At 40.2% G+C, this 19,425-nt stretch overlaps 1 protein-coding gene across 2 annotated transcripts in view; it reads right to left on the reverse strand.

Moving 5' to 3' along the window:
* LOC117266098 (mannosyl-oligosaccharide 1,2-alpha-mannosidase IA) overlaps positions 1–19,425 on the reverse strand; it is a 260,952-nt gene that overhangs the window by 35,404 nt on the left and 206,123 nt on the right. The gene's annotated exons all lie outside the window — the stretch shown is intronic.

The raw sequence follows: 19,425 nt of genomic DNA on the forward strand, positions 1-19,425 counted from the left end.
CCGCACTTCCTCCCCATCTCCACCGGGCACAGACTCTCCGAGGTTAAGGCTGAGGCAAAGTTAATGTTTCATCTTATGAGCTGCATTATCAGTCACCAACTCTCCATTAGCCAGTGGGAACAATGTTTGAATGAAAAAAAAATGAAATGAAGACAGAGGAGTGAGATATTGAAATCCTGACAAAGAGAGAGACGTCAGAGGAGACAAAGGTAGTGGAGCAGAGGAAGAGGAAGAGGGGCAAGTCAAACAAGAGACTTGAAAGCCTCGGAGGCAACAGAGGGAGCAGAGAAAGTGATTGAGAAGAGACAGATATGATAGACAGAGGCAAAACAGAGTCTAGACAAAGACAAAGCGCTGTCAGAAGGAGAGTCTGTGAGCGTGGCAGCGGTGTGGAGCAGTGACTCAGCAGAAATATTGAGGAAGTTGGAGAGAAAATAGGGAAAACAAATTGCAATCAGATAGGTAGAAACCACCGGGCTCCGCTATTAGGATTGTTATCACTGTGCAAATAGTCTTTGTAGTCTGAAATTGCTTTTACCTCAGCAAAGTGAACAAGTATTATTGTATAGTTACTGTTAGAATACATTTATAGTGATGTGTCCTCCTTTTTTAAGACCCTTTTTTCTCATTGTTTCATATCTCAAAACAAAATCTCTCAAATCATACATTTTTTATTTCTATTTATTCTTTAAATTGGAATCCATTAGCCACCACTAAGGCAGCAGCTACTCTTTCTGGGTAGCTACATTATAAACGTCTTTTTTCCTTCTTTGTTTTTACCTTTATTTATTCACTGAGAGAAAGCCTCTCATTTGTGGGAATGCTATGATCAAACAACACAGACACCTGGAAGCTGCCCAGTATAATCACAGTCTGATCTGCTGGCCACTGAGCAGCTCCACTGGAGCAGCTGGGGTTAAAGGCCTTGCTCAAGGGCACCTCAATGGTGGTAATAAAGGACGGGCAAGTGCTGCTTTTTCACTTCCCCTACCAAGACTTATCCTGCTGGTTCAGGGATTCAACTGACAACCTCCTGGTCACAAGCTAGTCTTGTGCTTAATGTGCATATTTCAAAGCCAGTAGCTGCATCGTTCTCTTAAGCCTTTGCATGAAACTCTCACATGTCACCAGTGTTGAGAGTGACCCCTGTGGGAAATTTACAAAAACACTGCATCACTCTGACTCTCTCTCACTGTCAAGAGTAAAGGTTGCAAAATAGTCAGAAAGTGAATACATGAATACAAAGACGACTGAATGAATGAATAAACAAACAGGATAGATATTGAATCAACTGCAATGTTCAATATGCAAAATCATTTTTTTTTTCTGTTTGCATTTTTTAAAAAGAGCCATTTGTCAGCCGATATTGTCACAGATTCTGTCAGAAGATGTTTTCTGATTTACATGCTGAACGCTTGACCCACAAATAAAGCAGTAAGGGCACCCATTACATTTAAACTGTGTGATCAAAGTACTAAATACTTGACTGACAATATAAGCAACAATCAAAGTTTGAAAAAGATATCTTCAGTTATTTAACAGAGTTTAAAATAGTTAAATAGCTGCATATAAAATCACTCCATATACTATACAGTGAAATATATTAGTTGTCTGCTTTTTTAATTTGAGTGTCTTTTAAGTGGGGAATGTATCTACTAGTCTATATAGTGCCCTCACAAATTTCCACCCAAGAACAGATAAAATATTTAATTAATTTATTTATTTATTTTCAGTCCTGGAAGGGGAGGAGCTATCCCAGCTGGCACAGAACGACAGGTGGGGTACACCCTGGACAGGTCACCAGACTATTGCAGGTTTGACACATAGAGACTGACAACCATTCACACTCACATTCACACCTGCGGACAATGTAGTCACCAATTAACCTGCATGTCTTTGGATCATGGGAGGACGCTGTAGGACCCACCATAAAATGATGCCCATGGCACAGGCGCTCCTTTCTGCTAACAACTCCACAATGTGCCACTTTTTATAGACAGGAGAATTAATATTGCAACAGTACACCTGCCTGTGAAGATGCTAAATTATGCTGATTAATAAATGTCTGAGAAGTGTATAAAAACTCTCATGTACTCATAAAAATGATGCTAAAATCATAAAGGAGGCTTTTTCAAACTGAGTGCTTCTCACTTTAAACCAGTGAGAAGAGCACAGAGAAAAAAACTGAAATTGCACTTTAACTTATATTTCCCATATTACCCGGTTATGTCACATACTGTACATACTTTTTGCATATAAATGTAAATGTGAATCTTTCCTTTTCATTTCTTCCCTCTAGTTTTATATACTTTCATCCTCAGTGTCCACACGTAATAGACACTAACATTTAAGGGTTTAAAGATATTTTCAAGATATTTATCACCAAATTTAAGACTGACTGTTCAACAAATCATCTTTTTCTCATTCAAGAATAATTGGCAGGATATATTCTGAATATGAGCCTGTCCAGAATTAGGTTTTATGTGGGAATATGGTTATCAAGGTGAGTTAAATTAATCTACATTTTGCCAACTTTGCCAGGTAAGTGCGAGTACTAAGTAAAAAGGTTTAAGGATTTGTAAAATCAAAAATGTGGACATTTATCCTCAGTTATTTTTACTAAAAGAAATTAAAAGATAGATAAATTAAATTATATTAAGTAGTTTTAGCAATAAGGACACAGCAAATTCAAAATCCTGAGTACTTAATGACTTTTAAGGCCCAAATATTTATAAAATTAAATTTAAGACATCTGCAGACACCCTGCTTTCACCTATCTCATTGATTAAGTCTAATCTAATTTAAACATTTTAATATTTGTTTCTACATCTCTGCTTTTATTTGTGGATTCCTGTGTTTTATAGTGACAACAAAGCTGAACCTTGAACAAAAATTTCTCAACTGAAATAACCCAAACTTTTCTAATACCGAAGCCAGAAAAATATAACTGCAGGTTAAAGACAAGCCGTTTGTGTTTTTACAATAAGGTGGTAAAAAGAATATTGAGTTGAAACTCCATATTCGTTCATTAGGTATCAGGTGTTTCAGAAATCTGGAAAAAAGACATTAATATTTTTTGTCTATCTAGAGCCCCCATGTACCGTGGCTATGAAGCACTCAGTCAGTCATAAGGTGGTGGGATGGGAGCAGGGTGGCGTTACACAGTCACTTGTTAACTCTGGCAGAATAATACAGAGCAGCCTCAGCCTAATGTGTGTGTTTGTGTATGTGCTACGCTCTCTCTCCAGTCCCCTGGCTCTCTATTTTATCAAAGAGAGCACTAATGACCCTCCGCCTGGTCCCATCTCTCCTCATCGGCCCTTTCTACCACTGCCGACGCCTCTGCTGGAGCAAAGCAGAAGCCCACAGGCACACACACGCGTTCAAAGCAGACACACACTCAAAATTCAAAACAAGCACACACACACACAAACTTGCTTTCGTTTATGCGCTGGGCTTGCATCACTTTGAATTTCACTACAGAAATATACTTTGGTTTGTGTAACCATACACTTTTAAATGAAACAGACAGAAAACACACACATGCATTCTTTGTCGAATATGAAAGACTTAAAGACTCGCATCAAAAAGCAGGGGCAGCAGATTATATTGCACTCATTTATTCTTGTTTGCTTGTTTATAAATTACTTGATTAATTATAGTAAAACCCCTTTGGCTGGCAGCTGCTCTGTGATTTACTGTACGCAGCACACAAGCTAAATTAAGGGCCGTGTTCATAAATCCGTCTTCTCTGACACATCGCTGGTCTCTTGTGCAACTCAGTGAGCCTCCTCCAGCACGTGCCCTTCATTACTGAAGTGCTACTGTAATTATACTTTGTGTGTTTGCACCGCCCCCCCATCCATCCATCCATCCAATGATGCAAAGCTATCAAGGAAATCCAAGATTGGTTATTTTTACTTTTTTTTTTCTTAACTCCCCTGCCTCTGATAAGATGGCAGGATGGTGGAACTCAGCAAATACCAACATTGATCCGACGTGACAGCCGACAGGTCGCTTTCTTCCCTTTCAGTTGGCATTCCCTGTAGGATGGCGGATGGGAGGCTGGACACAAATGGTGTTTTCTATCAGCTCTTAACTGCTGAAGACACGCATCAGGCATGCAGTCCTTTCTCCCACAGCAAACACCGTCAGAGCCCAGTGGAGAGACACTTCGGGAAACATTTTGAGGTCTGCCACTTCTGTTTACTAGTAAAACCTCTCAGTCCTCGTCTCAGGCAACAAAGGACACGAGAAAAAGGGCCCTACGCACCCTTCCATACCAGCTATAGATTTACATTCTTAGCTTTCCATTCATCCATCTGTCTGTGCACAATATTGCTGTCAATGACTTTTTGCAACAACTGAGAGAAACTAATTATTGGTTTCGTGGAGCGTGTCGCCATAATGAATTAAATAGTTGTATTTCATTCTCACTTTTTTCAGTCACAAAGTCAGAACACGACCCTGGAAGAGGCTGGCAAACAAACAAGACAGAAAGAGATGTACTACCGTGGCAGCACATCAACTTAATGTTACTAATAACCGATTCTATCAAACTTGGAGAGGAGAGAACACAGTTTACTTGTTTACTGTTCCGGAAATTCACTCAAGTGTTTTATTTACCTCATTATTTTTTTTTTTAATAGACAGGACAGTAAAGTCATGAAGTACTGAGAGATGGACTAACAAACTTTTGGTTATGGTTTTGATTTTGATTTGTTGACAATAATAAAACACACAGAATACTGTCTTATTTAAACACCAATGGGTAACTGTGTCTCGCATGAATATGCATCAATGACCTTTGTGGGGACCAGTCCAGACAATAGATGGGTGTGATGTTACTCCTCATAGGTGCACATAAACCTACACAAAACAATGATGATGTACTCAGTCAAGGCTCGGTTACAACTCCGCACTAATGCAGGATGGAAAGCGATGGATTGACATTGACTATTGATTAAATATTTGAATTATATGCATGCACATCTCTCAGTAAAAAGTTTAGATTTGAAAATGCCTAACAGGAAATTTCAATGACAGTAATCTATTCAATCTTTCTGTATAGGTCTACTTATTCTTGGACTGACAGATGGAGCAAACTGTTTAAGGGAGAGAGGATTGTAGTGGGAGCACTGGGCCGTCTCGTGTGACTGTGTGGCAATGGCAACGGTTTACATGGCTCAAAAGTTTAGGGAAGAGGATCCCTTAGCTGAATTTTGCTTAGGGCCCCAGGGAGGTCAGGACTGGCTCTGCTCTGTCACATGGTTATATGATATTACGCTGTCCCATAACTTTCTGCAACTTTGGGTAGCTCTCTTTTTAGTACTATACTATATATTACTGTTACTATATGCGTTTATGTTTGTGTTTTATTTTCATTTTTAAAACAGGCTAAACGATTCACTAAAAGAACCATGAACTGTGGGTTTTACTGTCACTAAGGATGTGGAAAGTTTTCTTGTTAAATATTATTTTAACGCTACCCTCATAACTGTACCTCAAACTTTCAAGAAGTACTATAATTGAAGCTAAAATGTTACAGTATGGCTAGGATTTATCAAACCGAACAGACACCACGTGAACCATATACACTTTATGCAACTTTGCCAGTCTCAGCAAAAGTATTTATATATATTACATTTTAAAACACCACAAACATGAGCAGGTTGGTTGTTAAACGACTAGGACAGTTGACTGGAGGTTACTTTAAAAGCAGAACAGTGTCTGTGTCTTTTAATTTTATTCATCTGTAAAATTTACTTTCGTCATGGTAATGGCGATAATAGAAACTGTCGGCAGGGTTGTTGTTCCCATGAGGAGGTTTTACCACAGAGAGCATGTGGTTTTATTTGTATTTGGATAACAGTTGAGGTCAATGGCACAGTGGAATAAGATTTACCAGCTTTTGGCTGCACACACATGGACTAATTAATTCAGTGTTGTTTTTTTGGCCTTTTCATAGGATCTGTATCACCTGCCTCATCCTTTAAGATGAATCTCAGCATCTTAATCATACAATGGTTTTATTTGACTCCTCGTCATGGTTCTTGGCTTGACAACCAACCTTCTATGTCTTGCCGGTTTTTCCTTTCCTCTTCACATTAAGGACACATTCTCAAGTCTGATTAGACTGGTGATGGACACCGTAAATACATAATGTGGCAATAAAATGACTAACTGTGTGACTGGTTGCTGATATGTTTTAGCAGCCAGCAGAGAGCTTCATCAGCTGCACAAATCCCTCACTCGCAGTGTCACTGATTCTTAGTACAAATGTGGGCTTTTAATGCAAGAACAAAGCCTCGTCTCTTTTACACCTGCCATCACCTCCTCTTTATTCACGTTACTGAGATGTAGGAGATGCAGACAGCAGAAGACCTGATCTGCTGAAGATGAGAAATGGATGGTAAGCAGCAGTGCCATGGAAAACATATCTGCAGTTTAAAGGCAAACTTTATCGCAGCTTCAGAGGACTGCTTGTGGTTTTCTCGATTCTGTCCTCTATTCCTAAGACCAAAGCACATGCAGCGTGCATGCATAATGCTCTCTTTTTACAAGTCCAGCACAGCAACCAGTTGCCTCTGTGAGAAGAGTTTATTTGAAGTCACTTAAGGTTCCTGTGCTCCAAAAATAACGACCAAATCTAAAAACATAGCGGGTGACATTTTGAGAACCTTCTGATGTCGCCTGGCGGAGGAAAAAAAAAGCTGTTTTTCATAGATAAATAACTCCTATTTGGCAGCTTATGAACACAGATCTGCAAACTAACCTCTCTGCCTCCGTCACTATCTCACACCGGCATGCAAGTCCACAGTAAATTTCTGATCATCTTTTTCCCTTTGTCCTGAACGTCTGAGGACAGCTTGATCAAAAACGAATCTATAAAGCAGCTAAAAGGCAACAGAGTCTGTCAGCCGGGTCTACAAAGGAAGAAAAACAACTCATGCCCTTCTGTCATGTCATTCATAGACCCATAGAAAGCTGTGACGACAGAGATCACCTGTGGATGAGCCACAGAAAAGGGACAGAAAAGACTGGTATTTGTGCCATCAAAGGCAAAACGTCAATCACAACTTCCCAAAGCCCAAGGTGAAGTCTTTAAACACCTTGTTTTGTCCAACCAACAGTCCCCAAACCCAAAGACATTCTGTTGACTACCACATAAGAAAAAGAAAAACAGACCTTGAAACTGAGCAGCTGGGAAAAACATCACTTACACAACTAATCAATATAGAAAGAGTTGCAAGTGGTGGACGAAGTAATCCGATCCTTCACTTAAAAAGTGGTAGTGGTAATACCACAGTGTAGAAATACTCTGTTACAAGTACAATCCTGCTTTCAGTACCTTACTTCAGTAATACAAAACAGTAAAAGTACCATTATAAACGTGAAGTACCAAAAGTGAAAGAACTTATTATGCAGAATGGCTCATTTCAGAATTATATATATATATATATATATATATATATATATATATATATATATATATATATATACAGGGTCTGAAATTGACAGCTGCCAAGCACCAAATGAGGGTAGATTTTCAATTTGGCTAGTAAATCTCAGAAGGCTTAGTAGGTCTTGGTAGGTACATATGAAGGTAATAAAGGAGGAAGCTTTGTAGTCTGAACCAAGACCTAAAACTCTTTACTGCCTCCCACACTGTGAAACAGCAGCCCATTACAGCTTCACTCGTGCTGCTCTTAGCTTTCACAGTAAAAGCCCTGGGCATTTACACTGCATCACTGCTAACCAGAGGGAACGTATTGACATACTGAGGCTATGGTGACGAGTTTTCCAATATATTAAAGTTTTGCTCTGGCCTCTTCTTTAAGTTTGTATTCAACGTAATACATTATCATCACAATGTAATGTATTGAAAGACATAGAAATTTGACAAAAAGGCAATTTAGTATCTCAGCCTATCAAAAATATGCTTGGCTGATGTTTGTTTTTTGTATCTACCAGTCTCCTTGGCCGGTGAGTCAAAAAGTTAATTTCTGACACTGTGTATGTATAATATCACTAGATTACAATAAGTGATGCATTAATGTGTGAACATCACATGTTGCAGCTGGTAAAGGTGGAGCTAATTTAAGGTACTTTATATGCTACTAGGTGGTTTAGCCTTTGATTATACAACAACGTAAGGCATAACATACAGCGAGTGGGTCACTATTGCATAATGAATCTTGACAGTTTGATACACGACTCTGACACGGAACAGACCAGCTTGATGATAATTCTGCCTATTACATGCCTACTTAGTAAAGACATTAATATTTTCATGAAAAACATTGATTTAAAAATAATGTTATTGCTTATGCTAAGCCTCTATAATCAGAACCGGGTCCACAGCAACAGTCTGCTGTTCACAGTAGTGGCTAGAATGCTGTAATTGACCATTCAGAGTCAAGTATGCAGAGAGGCCATGCAAGAAAATAATACTAATACTATAGCTGATTTATGGCCTGTATGAAAATTTTTAATTAATAAAGTAACTTCAGTTATGTAATAAATGTGGTGTCATAAAAAGTACAATGTTTGCCTCAGAGATCTAGTGTAGTAGAAATATAAAGTATCCTAAGATGGTAACACTTAAGTCAAGTACCTCACGATTGTACTTAAGCATAGTACTTTAGAAGCAGTACTTTCCGCCACTGGGCAGATTGAATTTTCTGTTGTACATGTAATTGAATTTGGTTCTTGTTAAAAAATACTCACAGGTCTCACACAGTAAGAGGTGACACCAAATACTGATTTCTAGATCAAATCTGTAAGGTCTAGTATGCAGGGTTTAGTAGCATCTAGCAGTGAGGTTACTGCAACTTCACTTGTGTGTCATGCATGTAGGAGAACCACAGTGGCCGATACAAAATGTGAATGGCCCTACCCAGAGCCAGTGTTTGATTTGTTCGTTGCATGTTCCTGTAGAACAACACAGCGGACACTGTGGAAGAGGACTTACTTGTATGTAGATAAAACAGCTCATTCTCAGGTAACAAAACCATAATGATTCTTATTTTTAGGTGTTAAAAAATGAATAAAAACACAATATTACATTCAGTTTCTGCCAATAGATGCTCATTATTGCCACACACTGGCATTTAAGGATTACATTTTGTTACATTTTGAGTTTAAAAACTGACAATACATTCATCTCTTGACATAAACCTTAGAACCCTAAAGGAAATGAACAAATACAGTTCAGTTATTCACTCATAATTATATCAAACAAGTGCCTTACAGTAAGCACACAGTCTGAACAGTAGTCTCAATTCAATCCTGGTGTAAAAGAATATTCCACTCTGAGACTAAAGTCCAAGTTCAGTCTTTTCTGACTTTGTGAAGTTGTGTCTGAAGTCATTAGAAGCATGGCTATATTCCACACCTCTAGTGATGACTATATGATGAATAATTGGTGCTCAAGAGAGGGAGAAAGTCAACATTGACTCGACAGAATCAGCTTTCATTAGATGCTAGATCCATCATAGAATGACCTTAAGTAAGAACAGTAGATACAGTGTGCAAACTCATACTTTAAGAGGCTCTATCTGCAAACTCCCAAATGGAAAAGCTTAAAAAACTTTACGTTTCATCACAGCTTAAACTGTACTGTACACCTGTGGGGGTACGTCTGCAGTGTGTGGGTGTATGTTTTGCGCACTGTTATTTCTAAAAAATATTTCAGTGGTCTGAGTTACAACTGTGTGCCCACACCCACGAACACACAAATTCATGTTGAAACATGGTTCAACAGCTGCTGCAGGCTGAGAGATATCTGAGGTTTAATTCTGCTGAGGCCATAATAAGACGCTCATTTTCTTAGAGCAACTAGAACAAAAAGTCGATTCTTTATAAGCAGCGGCTGCACCTGGTTTGTTTAGCTTCTCTCCCAGCGGCATTGATCATTATTAGGATCCTTTTCTCTGTATCTTCATGGGCCTGTCGGGGAAACGAGGGGGATTATTCAAAAGGAAACAGATACACTTCACGTAACTCAAACACTGAGCGCAGTCATCACTGATTGAAAGGAATATTAGAAGTCTCGGCTTCAATCGTCTTCCTCAATATTTCCACCCTTTCAGTCGGATCTGACAAGACTGACAGGAGGAGACCTTTTATTGCACATTGATTTCGTTCTTCATTTCACAAGCTGCTGGTGCGAGCTGACTATGAAGCAGAACAGTCCACGGGTTGCAGCACCTTCACTCAAGTATGGTTCAACGGGTCCAAATCTCAACGAAATCGACACTGTTGCCTTTGAGCAAGCTTTATTCTGCTTTGAATATTCAGCTGCAGATGGTGTCTATATTGAGCAGCATCAGTGGTGTGTAAAATTCATATTAAATATTCAAAGTTAACAATGGCAGGATGGCAAAAAAGGCTGTCTCTATTGTACTGTAGGCTCTCTTCAAACCCTTAGTGTTACCAAAAGAACGCTAATAATTGCTGGTTTTAAAAAACACAACATTTCGTTCCAGCCACGCCAGTGATTTTTTTGCTAATTTAATTGTTATTCTGTTCCCTTTTCTTCCACACAGCTGTAATTTTGTGCCTGCAACACATGTTTCTACGTCTCAACCGGCAAAGCTGGCAGAGTGACATAGATGTCTTGAACACTGTCTGCTAACTCACAGCATGCGGTCCCACATCAGCCTGATGTCGGGAAACCGAAAAGTACTCTGCATAATTTATGCAGCATAGCATCGCCTCAGAGTGGAGTAGGCGAACATGCTAAAGCAGATCCAATAAATTAGACATGAGGAATTCTCAGAAAACAAACGCAGCGGTAAAATGGGAGTACCCACCAAAGCCCAAATTGGAAAAACAAACAAGTGGCGGCTGCTCAATCAAGCCCCCGCTGGAAAGGAGCAGCTCTAAATTAGTCCACATTACAGCTATATTGTTAAGCAATGTTCATCAGCTTAAATGTTCTTCTCTCAAGTACATGACCGCCCACCTACTTTCCACCCCTCCCTCTGACCCACTAAACCGGGCTTATACAAATCATTTCACAGTTTGCTGACTGCTGCTACTGTATAATACAGCAGTCACAGTTGCTGTCATTTCTCCCCATCCAATGATGCAATTACAGCGCGTATACACTCAGTCTTGTGCTTCAGCACTCTGTGTTACCCAGAGCCTAATTACTGAGTATGAAAGCAGACCATTATATCTGCTTTCTTTGTGTGTGTGAATGCCAGGAAAATACATTTCCTGCTGCACAGGATTATGGATGCTTGTGAAGATGCGGTTGATTGGCTGTCGTAAACATAACTGGTCATTATTGGGATGTTTCAACTTAGATATAATCTTTCCATATTACAGGGTAGCCACCGAGTGGCACTGTATGCCTCAGTTTTTTCTTTGGGAAATCAGGGGATGCTGTTTTTCATCTAAAGCTGATTGTTGTGCGCAATGTTATTGCAGCACCATGCCTACATGAAAAGAAAGAGGAGGGGTGAATCCAGAGGGAAGAGTTAATCCCACCCATGTTCCACTGTTAAGAAAAATACATGGAGACTCTATTATAAAATCATGTTATGTTTGTGGAGCTATCTCTGAGCTGCCTGTCACAGCAAATCACTGTGAGCCACTGAGAGACAATAATGTGAGAGATAATAATGCTGGCACACTGGACCTCATCAGCTTGCTACCCCTGTGCCACACACACTCTCAAAAACAGAAGAGATTTCCTGTCACATAACACTCTTTTACCTGTTTGCATTGATGGATGTCATACAGGATCAGCCCTCACCGTGGCAACAGACCAGGCAGACCTAGTGACCCATCAATAATTCAACCTACAATTTGCCTGGTGCCATAACCTCTCTGCCATCATTACTGGGGAAGAAGAGCGGGGAGAAGTGGGGGCTGATGGGACGCGGAGAGGAGCAGTGGTTGGAGATTATGTCAGGTCCAGTTCTCATTAGGGCCATGACAAAGTCTCCCAGGCTTGGTGTGGGAGGACAACAGGCACCTCCTGGCCCACTCAGCCAGACAGAAGAGCTAACAGGTACCTTCCTGTGTGGGCACGGGCAGACAATACTCCCCGAGAAACTGCAGGGAATCTGAGAGATCTTGTTAAAGTCTAAGAGAGAAAAACTGCCTGAGACTGCTTGTCAGTTACATGCAAATGGCCGAGACGCTGCAAGACTGTGTGGGTGATGGATTAAAGTTTTCACATACTTTTTTCTCCATATACTGTCAGCTTCTTGCAATCACAAATAAAATCTAAAACTTTAATGCTCTGCTAGATTAACCCAGAGGCTGTGATGACCCTTATACTCCTCAATACAGAGGTATTGAACTTCAGTAGTATTGGATTGTCCTAAGGGAGGTGTTACAGGGCCAGCCCTGCAGTTACTCAACTCTTGCACAGACAGACCTATGTTGCACTGTGCTAGTTCTGTAGAAAGGTGGGACTGAACCCATTAAAATTTTGCAGTAGGGCAAAAAAAAAAAAAAAAAACGCTCTTTGTTTTAAAAAAATTCTTTAAAGCAATCATTATCATCTTGGGTGGCACTAAGCCCAGGATATACTTGTGCTGCCCTTGCATAATAGTGACATGAAGGAGCTTGTTTTGGTGGACAGGCCAGTGCTGGTATTACAATGGCTAAATCTACGCAAAAGAAAAAGCTACAACAGCTAAAACAATAAAAGACATTCTGGCATGTAGGTTGCTAGCTCTGAAGATTTGTTGTTTCATACACAGCACTAAAACGAAGTGTGGAGATGTGTCTGGCTACATGAGACTAGTTTAACGTAGCGTCAACAATTTTGAAAAGATTAACACACATGCAAAGTGTTACCATCTGAGAAAGATGGACAATGATAGACTTTATATTCACAGTCTACATTCTGTGAGCCAGTCGACTAAATTCTCAATCTTTGAGCCATTGGAAATCATGATAGCACAAAAAGTTAATTAAAAAAGTATGATGTACAGTAGGGGCAGCCTAATAGTTTAGGCACATACATCCCTAATTTGATTCCAGCTTGGGATCTTCATTGCATGTAACACCCCTTGTTTTCTGTCTGCCTCTCTATTATCATCTATCCAATAAAGGCAATGTAAAAAAAAAAAAAAAAAAAAGCTGACAATGACAATGCGAAGAGTTATATTAAGCAGGTTAAATGTTTGCCATATTCCCCAATCTAATCAGCAGCACCAAATATCAAAGTACATCTAAGGCTGATAGGAAGGTTATTAGTATTGGCCAGGTTTGAAATTCTGAGCTATGTGAAAGGTTAGGGAATCACAGTTGTTCATTTTGTCTAGGGGTGTAAATCACCAGCTTCATCACGATACGATATTATATCGATCTGTTTGGATGACGATACGATGTTTGCCAATATCACAAAGTCTGTCACAATACGATTTTGATTCGATTCGATTCAGGAGCCTGCGATTGATATGACACGATATCATATGCCCATCTAACACAATCATTTACATCAACTCACAAAAACAACTAGAATATGATTTGACCATTTTATTTCTGAGCTCTGTTTGTTGTTTGAGCGGAGGCGCGCTTGCCCAGAAATGGTGACACAGATGTGCTATGTGAATTTCAAAATAAATGTGTATCTTTAAGATGACGATATGGATCGATGTTTTCATTTTGCATAGATATAATCGGATCATTAATCAATGAATCGATGTATTGATGTGGATCGATGTATCATTACACCCCTAATTTCGTCCTCACCCAACGGCAAAAATCTGCACAGGAATGTGTGCGAATGCATCAAGAAGAATATAATACTGGATCTACTGGTGGTGCTGGAGAAAAGTCATGGGGTTTCATCTTCTCTCGATCATGAATGCCAAATAAATGGCATTCCATCCAATATTTGTCAAGATATTTCATTAGGGACTAAAGTGGTGAATCAGCATCCTTAAGATGTACGATATGTTGCTCTGGCTCGTAGACAAGGCAACCAGCATAATACAGTTCAGGGTGCTTGTTCAGTAACAGAGAAGACAAAGAGTCACTGCCAATCTTCAGTGCGAATTGGTTTGAGATGCAAACCAGAGTGTACAGAAAAGAAATGCCTCTGTCATCTCTTGTTTTATAACATACAAAGAGTCCACATCTCCTCCTCTAATATATCTCTGAAAGCTGGACAGTAAACATCGCTACAAATACCTGTTGTTCATTCTCCACAAGAGATAAACATGATCTGCAAGAAAAGAGCCATCGGATTGCAGCGGAGTGGTTACGAGATTGGGGGAACACATTGTTGGGAGGGGGCGAAGGATAAAGTGTAGATGATAAAGCAGTCACAACATCAGTGAGAAAAGAGAGAGACAGAGAGAGAGAGAGAGAGAGAGAGAGAGAGAGAGAGAGAATGGGGGTGGTTTATGTCTGAATCTTTGACTGGGATGAGAGGAGGCAAGGCAAGATGAGGGAGATCAGATTTGGGTTATCTGTGTGGCCTAGCGTGAATCTGCGGTTCAGTAGGCGATATGAGCGAGTTGTTTGTGGAGTGAAAAGGAAAAGCGGGAGAGAAGTGGGGCTTCTTTAAAAGCTCCTGATGGCAGAGCCGGGCTTCAAAGCACCGCCTGCTTCATCAAAGACTCGACTCAGTGAAGGATATGGCCGCTGTGATGCCATGCATGTGGGGGAGTGAGTGTGTGTGTGTGTGTGTGTGTGTGTGTGGAAGTGAGAGACAGATGTTTGCTTGTGTTTATGTCCTCTTCATCTGAAAATTAGGACACCATATAACATGCTTTCAGAGACAAATGTTTATGGCATGAATCCTTCATCCGTGCCTCTGCAGGAGGTTACTGTGTTGCCAGCTGCTGACAATGAAGAGGAAGGTGGTGAAGAGGTACAGCAATGTAAGCAGGGTGCACCCAGGAGGCTATACAGACGTGCCACACGTCAACCCAAACAGCAAATGCAGTCATCAGTTATTTAACTAAAAGAGGGGGGTGTCTTTGGAGTCAAGTTGCTGCCCTGAATGACAAAAACTCTGTGTAATCTATCCTCCTTTAAAAAAAAAAGTCTTCATAATCGCCAAGCCTCCATAGAGTCTGTGAAGAAAAAGCAATTCAGCTTAACGCAGTGCACAGGCTGCTGAGCGTAGATAACCGCCATTCAGACCCACAAAATTTCACTGCTTTTCCTAGAAAATTGAAACGAGTAAGACACTCCAAAAACTCAATTTCACAAGTTCTTCAAAAGGGGTGAGAGTGAAGGGAGCAGCTCACTTGTTATAATGATAGACATTTCATCAGCAAGCTCTAATGTCATATATTTTCAAGAAAGTAAAAAAACTTTGGTAAAGGTGTACAAGGTCAAAGTGGATTCTTCTCGATTAAAAATGGGGATATGGTGAAGGGGTTGAAGGCGTTACCTCAGTGAAAAGCTATTCGAGATGGTAATATATACAATTATACTGTACTTTTGTCTGTACATGTTTTATCTGTCTCGTGCACGAGAGTGGGAGTCGTAACAAAGGTGTTACAGTGCTGCAGAGCTCATCTGGAAACGCAGAGACTGTAGTTTGACAGTGTTCTTTTGGCACGCTTAAATTAAGCTCTGCCTGCACTCCTGCAGACACAACAGGAGTGTCAGTGAATGTGGCAGACAGGACTGATCTGGGAACTGTAGAAAAGGGGTCATATAGGGGTCACGTTCAGCTTCAATATCAGTCAGTTAGGTCTCGAATCTAACTGGAAACCTGGGACACGAATTCCATTAAAAAAGAGCAGTTTCGATGTCCACTCTAGTAAATGTGCTGCGATCTTATTTTCTTTTTCCCCTACCTGCGCAATGAAAACATGTTTTATAGCATTTACCTTGGCCTTCAACATTACACCACATGCCTTCACATCTGACATAGATGGTGTGATAATGCTGTAAGGGTTCACAACAGCAGAGGATATTCAATATTTTTCAAGCATGCTAGCAGGTACATTTTCTAGATTGAGAAACTTGTGCATCAGCCCTCTAAATCTTTTAGCGAATTCAATTCCTTATTGTACAATCACCTTCAAACAACAAGCTGTTTGGTCAACCAGGTGCCTTACTGAGTGCAGACAACTGAAGGTTTCATTCTGCTACAAGGCCTGAGGTCAAGCGTACTCAAGTGTCCTTGAGCGACAAAATGAATCTCTATCAGCTGTGAGGTTGCTTGTTGTGCAGCTGATCTTCTGCTCTGAGGAGCAAAGTGAAACGAGACGTTCCCTGCAGGCTACAGTACAGAAATACAATGAAAGAGGCAGCCCTTTCACACAACACACTGTGTATGTAAACTCTCTAAAAACACATCAACCATAGACATGCCTTCAGGCCTTTGTCAGCCTCTGTTTAACAGCACTGCACAGAGACATTGCTGATGACATGCCATTTTGCCTGTGATCTCAAATGCTAGTTGTTGCAGCCGATATCAAATCATCCCCTTAGGATCTGAAGCATATGGTATTATACTCCTCTCGATCTTCCACGAGTGTTGTGATGGATCCTCTTGATTCTTTCAGCACCAACCTCCATCCGTTAGGCTATCATCCTCTCCGAGTCTACCTCGGGGACCTACTTAGATGGCAATGCGTTCTCCTCTCTGATTGGCCTGGCAGGCTTCCTGTTGCCGCGTACATGCTGTTGCCATGGTTTTGGCTGGGGCTGCGCTGCAGTTTTCGCTAGCTCCATCTGTCTTGGGTGTCAGCTGGGTGGAAAATGCTGTGATTCCACTCATTTTCTCACTGGGGGGTGGCATCCATCCTGCTGCCACTCCTCTGTCTCTGCACTGGCACACATCAACACAATTCCCCGACTCCAGTTCAGACACACAGCTCGACAGTAAAGAGGATTGTTGTTTGAGGTTGGACATGCTTCATCAATTTGAAGGCAAAATAATGTTAGGAAAGCTGAGCAGATTTGCTTCAGTCCTGCCAAAAGACCCAGGTGCAGGATTCAGGCACTGGGAGTGAGGAAAACAAATAAATACTGTAAAGCTATTCTGAGCCCAAAGAGAAAGGAGGTCACTCATATGAGCAAAATGTTAAAACCAGCTTGACTGAATCACTCTGCCGAGCTGCTGCATATTCTACATTCCTTTAATGCACCTTTTATTCACCACATACTTTCTACATTACTTTTATGTATAAAATTGGGGAGTCTGGACATGTAGTGTCTGAATATTTCAAGTCTGACTCTATCAGAAAGTCGCAAGAGAAACATGGGCAGCCCTGGTAACAATGGAGCAGTATTGACTGTGTGCCCACTGAGGCAATGCCAGAGCAGAGCCATGCTTGAGGGCATCTGGCTTGTAGCTTTTTCCACCTGAGATTAGCACCTATAAAACTGTGGTCACTGGCCCTTAGCCATTTCTCCTGGAACATGCCAATATGGTCCAGGTTTTCCTTGGGGTGTTGTTGATTTTGCACAAATGTAACTTGTGTTACTTGGGAATTCACATTTTGGACAAACCAAGAAAAATGTAGTCAGATTGCTAACTACAAAAAGAAATTGCACTGCACCAGCTGAAAAGAAAGATAGCTACAGGCATGACCAACAACATAAATAACCATGAATCATTCTGACACTCCTCTCCGTAAGAGGACTGCTTAGAGTTTTGACCTATCACAAGAACTGGAATATCTTTGGGCTGAGGACGCTGGGCTGAATATTCTTACAAGATGGTGAGTAATGGTGTCTGATATTCCCCAGACCCCCTCGATGTGCGAGGCCTCGGGGTCATCTGAGGGATCCCTGACTTGCCACAAATGTCACAGCTCATAGATATTGCATGGGCCTCAGCCTTTTGATGCTAATTAAATGTTACTGCTCACCACGATAAAGAGGAAGTGCAGGAGTACAGGGAGAGGAGTGTGAGGATGGAGAGGAGAGGAGAATGTAAAGAGAAACAATTGTGTGATAGAGGATAAAAAAGGAATGCATGTATAAATTATGGTATGCACAAAAACCATGTACATGTGTACACCATTCCCAACACATAAACTGGTTCCTATTAAAGAAGAAATGTGCAGTAAAATGTGTACGTCTCAAACCCACTTCAGACCACGTCAGGCTCTCTTCCTATGTCAGCCACAAGTGACATAAGAAGATGAAACATAAGTTGAGGAATGGAGTCAATAAACAACTGTTGATTTAAACTGTTAAGACTTTGATAAATTTATGTGCCTGTGTTAATGTTATTTTCATTTTATCCTCTATTGTGAAGCAATTTGTAAAGTTTGTTTTGATATCTGTGCAAAAAAACTCAATCACTGATCATATTTCTGATATCTAATAATAATTATGATTGAGGTACTACCTCTGATGTGATTTATTAATGATATGGGTAGTCTCAACAGCCACACCTATGTGAGATGAGCGCTGCTAATGAATGGTAATTTGTAAGACTGCAGTTATTCTTTGCTGTTATTTTCATTCATAAGTGACAAGTTGAAAGATTTTTGAAAGATTTTTTAACAACAAAAAACATTTTAATGAATTGCAGTCTGGTTTTCGTAAAAAACACAGCACTGTCACTGCCACTATGAAAGTGTTAAATGACTTCATAAGTGCTATTGATTCTAAAGAATATTGTGCTGCATTGTTTTTAGATCTGTCAAAGGCTTTTGACACAGTTGACCACTCTGTCCTGTCTCAGAGATTGGTGGATATTGGAATGTCTTCAAAAGCTGTCAAATGGTTTGGAAACTATTTGAGTGGGAGAACACAAAATGTTCAGGTTGATGGTGTATCCTCCAACTCCTTGATTATTCAAAATGGCGTCCCCCAGGGGTCCATATTGGGTCCCATTTTATTTACTATTTATATAAATATCTTGTGTCAAAATGTAACTGATGCAAAGTTTCATTTTTATGCGGATGACACCATTTTGTATAGTTCTGCTTCATCATTAGCAAGTGCCATAGAACATCTGCAATCTGCCTTTTATATCGTTCAGAAAAATCTTTATAAATTGAGACTCGTATTCAATTCTGACAAAACTAAAATTATGTGCTTTTCGAAGTCAAAGAATACAGATGATGATGTTTGTCTGATCGTTACGCTATATGACAAAGTGATTGAACGAGTATCAGTCTACAAATATCTGGGATTTTTCTTAGAAGAAAATTTGTCTTTTAAACATCACATTGAGTGTCTTACAAAAAAACTCAGGGTTAAGTTGGGTTTCTATTTCAGAAACAAATGTTGTTTCTCCTTTAGTGCGAGAAAAAGACTTATACAAGCAACATTTCTATCAATACTTGACTACGGTGACATTTTATATATGCATGCAAATTTATCTTCTCTGAAAATGCTGGATTCAGTGTATCATGCAGCATTAAGGTTTGTAACTGATTCTGGTTTTCGTACTCATCACTGCAGCTTGTATGAGTGTTGGTTGGCCTTCTTTGCACAATCGTAGATTGGAACATTGGTACATTTTTC

The sequence above is a fragment of the Epinephelus lanceolatus genome, chromosome 10 (genome assembly GCF_041903045.1).
Source record: "Epinephelus lanceolatus isolate andai-2023 chromosome 10, ASM4190304v1, whole genome shotgun sequence".
NCBI lineage: Eukaryota > Metazoa > Chordata > Actinopteri > Perciformes > Serranidae > Epinephelus > Epinephelus lanceolatus.